Below are 5413 nucleotides of genomic sequence, written 5' to 3' on the forward strand. Positions count from 1 at the left end.
ACCACGAAGAGAAACGAGGTGAGCTCCATCTAAACTTTAAACTCTTTCTGTTTTTATATAAGAGACGGAAGGGAACAATTGAACTATTTTTTAAAATTTACTTATAAACCTTTGTTTCCTGCGCGTCGCTTTCGGTTTTTAAACCTTAAGTGGAGCTTAATGTTGGGCTGATCTGAGTCGAGCTGAACCTAAACCTCCCTCGGCCAACAGAAACTGGATCCAGTCTGGTGTTTTGGTCTTGACTAAACTTTATTTTGAAGGACAGTTTTGTTTACAGATTCTTTATAATTGATTTGTAGTTTATTTGTTTTGGATATTTAAAATATCTTCCAGTGCTAAATGTTTATTAATCTGTTCTTATCACATCACTGTAATACTGGGGAACAGCCTCAAAACAACATTATCATTTATAGCCATAACTTCTGGGAGGATTTATGGCTCAGAATGATGACAGGCCTCCGTTTACTGCTATATTGGGTCTCTGGTTTCCTCTGCTTCTGGATCAGATTTAACTGCAGCTGTGAATAAAGGAACCTGAACTTTGCATGTTTGGCTGTTTAATCACTCAACATTTATGTAAAATATAAGCTGGAGCTTATGAGTTTATTGTTTTACTCTGTAGATCTTTATGTGGGTGAAACCTTTGCCTTTCCTTATCTTGTGACTCTAACATTTTGGTTCTGGACTCTTGCGTTCTGCTGTCAGACTTACTGAAGATGAGAGATTCTGAGGATGAAGAGGCCCGTCTGCCTGGACAGCCCGAGATCAGCGAGTCTTCATGAGCGATTCTGGATCTTCAGATCCAAAGTAAGAGACGACCTCTGCAGCAGCTCAGCTAAAGGCGATGTAGCTTTCTGGATTCATCAGAACTGTTAGCAGAGCTTCTTACTGACCAACTTTAAAACCATCCTGTAAGGCAGCATTATGTCTGGTTATCTACTAATAAATGCTCAGTAATTTGGATCTTATCAGGAAATGACAGTTAAATGCTTTCAATTCTGATGGATCCCTGCTGGTGAGGTGTGTTGCTAATAAACACATGAAGCCTGACATTCTCAAACGGCAAATGTACAGAATTAACTCAGACAACTTCTCTCCAGCATACAAAAAAAACAACGCTAACCTTCAGGAATGCTTTGTTTAGGACATTATCAGAGGCATCGTCTCTTCTTGGGGAATCAGTGATTCTTTGAGGTTCTTTTCTGCAGCAGCTCAGATAAACAGATTCAGGATCATTTTTATCAGAATAAAATCACCAAACTGCTGACTGGACGTAACCTTTCATGTGGTTTCTTTGAAAGTCCAGTGTTTTACTCAGCGAGCAAGTAAAAGACTAGAGTTTAGTTCTGCAACATCCAGGGGGTTTCCACTGTGGTTCCTGGGAAGTGTATGGAAATGTGTAGAGCAGTGCATTCTGGGACTCAGAGTTTTCCCATCCTGTGGTGTGTAGTTCAGTCCTTGTAGTTCCCTCTGTGGCCGGACCAACATGTTTTAGCGAGATGCTGGAGCTTCAGCAGAGTTTTCCTGGTGGGTTGGAGCAGAACTTCAGCTCCAAGTCTGAGGTTCTGAACCTGGAAAAGGTTCTCCTGGGTCAGGGTTCAGCCTGTAGAGGTCATGGCACCAGGGCCTGCTGGGTGTGCCACATATGAGGCTGAAAACTAAAAGTGAAAGAAAAAGCTTTCTCAGCAGCAGGACTTTGGACCCGTCTACCCTGAAGTTCATTGTCTGTAGACTCTAATTAGTAGACTGATTGTTTTACAAGTAACTCTCAAGTCTTTCCACCCAGTACAAAGCTTATGTGAAACTATTCAGATGAGCATCTTACATCTGCAGTTAATGAAGGAGAACAGATCAAGAGTTTCACTGTGACATCCAGAGCTTCGGTGTTTTGGGGCTAACATCTGTTTTAATGAAGGAGCCTCAGCAGAACGTTGCTGATCTGTGTTTGCAGAGGTCAGCGGGTCAGAAGAAGGCCGGAGGCTCCTGGATCTGTGTCCATCTGTACAGAGTGACCAGTCCAAAGGAGAAGTTATTTATTTCCACAATGAATCTGGAACTTCAGACCCAAAGTAAGAAACAGTTTCTACTCACATACTGTAACTTCATCTCACTAACTTTATTAATCAGTGAATTAAGTTCAGATTTCTACAAGTTGGATATTCTGACATGAACTTTTTCAAGAAACCAATCTGCTAAAATTAAGATTAAATTAAATAAACCGGAAATGGAAGGAGACCAAGAATAAAACGTAAACTCCATCTTAACAAACATAAGTCTGATTAAATGTTGGTTTATGCGGTGGACTAATGTATTTTATGGAGCTGCTTGGCGACGGAGTTGGTTTCAATGTGAATCACAGTGACACTCAGTTCATGTTTCAGATAAATGAAAATGACCAAAAACTGACCACTGAGTCATGCAGACTTTTCATGAAATCCTTCTGCCTGTTACAGCGTGAGGTCACTGTCCACCTTGTGTTCCTGATAACAGATACTGACAATGGGTAGCAGTAAACGGTTAATTTGGCAAAAATAAATCCCATTATTTGGTTTCCTAAGTATAAGAACTCAGTTAAAATCATATTTTCAGCTCAGAATGGAAAGAGCATCTATGATATATTGAGGCCTTTGTGCTGGGAATATCAGTAATCTGTATTTTGAAATGATAAAATGAAACCCATTTTGACCACTGGTGGAGCTCCAGGGGTTCTGTACATCCTAATTCTTCACAAAGTTGCTTTCCTGAATATAAAGGCTTTTATTTTATAGAGCATTTTGAAAGTCCAGCATAGTTGTGGTGCCTCGGTGGCATAGGTGGCAGAGCGTGGCTCATGTTGAGAAGCTTCGGTCCTCAATGCGGATGCTGCAGGTTCCTGCCTGTTAACCTTTGCTGCATGTCTTCCCCTTCTCTCACAACCAGCTTTCCTGTCAATCTACTATGAAATAAAGACCAAAAACATTTTTTAAAAAGCAAAAAACTGGGTTTCCCAGAGCACCCGATGCTCCTACTCCGGCTCTTAAGGAGTTCACCTGGTTACTCAGCAAATGTTTAAAAAGTCCTTTTCCATCACAGGTACAGTTATCGCGCTCAGCCTCCTTTCTGTCGGAGGCTGAGCGCCAAAGATGACTCTCTTCTCTGCAGCTCAGAGGCTTACTGTGGAGTGATATAAGCAATTGATGTGCTCCAGAGCAATAAATGCTGGGAGATGTAGTCCAGTTAGAGTAAAGATGGCAGTCCAACACTAACTATAGTAATGGGCACATGTCTTGAGTCCAAGACACATATATTGATACGCATGTGTGGCTGCACCCTGTGATCCGGGCATCGGTTCTGGTAGAAGTTTAGAGGTGGAGAATAATGTCTGCCTCCATTCATTGCTATGGCTGGCCCCCTTTAGTCTCAGAGTCTTCACTCACCCCCATCTTGGACCAGGACTACAGCTTGGTAGAACTACCAGTCTTTCCACACACCTGAGTTTTGCTCCAGGCCTTATCAGAGTCATGGCTGGGAAAGGTTGGCTCTGTCCAACATGCATCACCAGGGTTGAAGGGTTTGGTGATCCAACCACCTTCTCTTCACAACAGCAGAGTTTGTTGAATTTCCTTCAAAATAACCAGATATTTGGCCCAATAGACTTCAACCCTCCAAGGGCAGCACAACGCTCCGTTTTCAAAAACGCATACAAGCAGAAGAGCATTGCATGATTTGTTGCATGTAGGTTCTTTTAGGATTTTCAGTACTGTTTACCTCGCTTGTTTCATTTGTCCTTACAGAGGTCAGCAATTTAAAAGGAAGCCAGCGTCTCCAAGATCTGACTGTCTGTCCATGAGGAGTAACCAGTCCAAAGGAGAAGTGATATATTTCCATGATGACCCTGGAACGTCACATTCAATGTAAGCAACTTTCCCCCCTAAACTTCTACCTTGATTAAAAAAACCTTTCTGTATTTTCCATCTGTGATATTATATCTGTTATCACCCAACTTCTACCTTGGTCTGTTTACTGCACCAGTGCTCTGTGGTGTTCATGACTTCCCTGACTCGGCCGATGAGGCTCAGTGGTGGAACCATGAATTACCTCAACCATCTCATGCTTCCACCTGAGGGGCAGGAGAAATAAAAACATTCAAAACCGTTTTCCCAATAGTCCAACTGGGTCAAGAACACCTTCATTTATAAAATGACTATATAGAGAAGACGATTAGTGACCTTGTTATATATCTATGCTTACAGGACCCAGCAGCACAGACAGACTGGTTGGTCTCCAGACTGTCTGTGAGTAACCAGTCCAAAGGTGAAGTTATATATTTCCATAATGACCCTGGAGCCTCAGAAACAATGTAAGTACTGGTTTACAGTAAGCTGCCATCTTATCTTTGGTCCCACAAGTTGATTAAAGTTATTTGTCAACCTGCCAGCTTTATCATCTTGGATAAAAGATTTGTGCTTAAAAGCAAAAACACATAAATAAGCCACGTAAATAAGGATTTTTTTTCTGTGTGTTTATTTAGGTTTCTGTGTTCAGTTGAGTCTCTGTTGTCCTGCCTATCCTTGGTTGTCTCCAGCTGTCTCTCGTTTACTCCCTGGTGTATTTAACCCCACCTGTGTCTGTGTTTCCTCGCCTTGTCGTATGTTGTCACCCGTCATTGTCTTTGCACTGTTTATCACATGCTACCAGCATCTGAGCTCCTAGCCTCTGCTCACCTGTGCTGCCTGGATTTTTGTTTATTTCACCATTCGACCATCATTTACTCTACTACCTGGGTCCACTACATCTATCCTCGCTCCATTAACAGTTCTTAGCTGAACTGTAGCATTAATGAACTGTAGCAGGTTGCTAGCTGTCAGTCGTCCAGGGCTTTGCTGTGTTTTGTTCTTACTGTGTCTTTTTATGCCTGTAGACAGAAGAACCATCCCGTTGATAAGATCCAGCTGTTATGCTGTGCGTTGTGCCAGGACATCCTAAAAGAACCGATCTCCATGAATTGTGAACACCAGTTCTGCAGACAGTGCATAAAGCCTTACTGGGACCAGTTCATCTCAGCAGGTAACCCCTTCTGTCCCCATTGTGGAGAAAAGCCCAGAGCTGGACAGCAGTCTTTCCCAGGTAAGACATCTGTCTACTGATGGACTCATTTCTGTCAAACAGAAATATTCTTAACATTATTAAACAATCAATATGTTTTCCCTTCATTTGTCCTCTCTTTTTTTCAGCAGATGTTGGCCTGCAGGGGGTTCTAGAGGAACATAAGATCAGTCTGAGGAGATGTGACTGAAGGAAGTGATGAAACGGGAAGTAGAACCCTCCTCAACAGGATCTACACTGATCTCTACATCACAGAGGGACAGAGTGAAGAGGTTGATACCCAACATGAGGTGAAACAGCTTGAGAGAGCTTCCAAGATCCAGAACCT

At 42.3% G+C, this 5413-nt stretch overlaps 1 long non-coding RNA gene across 2 annotated transcripts; it reads left to right on the forward strand.

The window, feature by feature from the left end:
- On the forward strand, positions 1-5405 carry LOC106935889 (uncharacterized). Of its 2 annotated transcripts, none has more exons than XR_001421993.1 (7): positions 1-18; positions 706-807; positions 1952-2069; positions 3774-3893; positions 4233-4339; positions 4901-5106; positions 5214-5405. It is a non-coding gene; the product is annotated as an uncharacterized LOC106935889 (long non-coding RNA). The 2 variants fall into 2 exon arrangements; XR_001421994.1 differs by having other exon boundaries at positions 5217-5405.
- Positions 5406-5413: the final 8 nt, after the last annotated feature.

The sequence above is a fragment of the Poecilia latipinna genome, unplaced genomic scaffold (genome assembly GCF_001443285.1).
Source record: "Poecilia latipinna isolate Pla-1442-1.1 unplaced genomic scaffold, P_latipinna-1.0 Scaffold2039, whole genome shotgun sequence".
Classification (NCBI taxonomy): domain Eukaryota; kingdom Metazoa; phylum Chordata; class Actinopteri; order Cyprinodontiformes; family Poeciliidae; genus Poecilia; species Poecilia latipinna.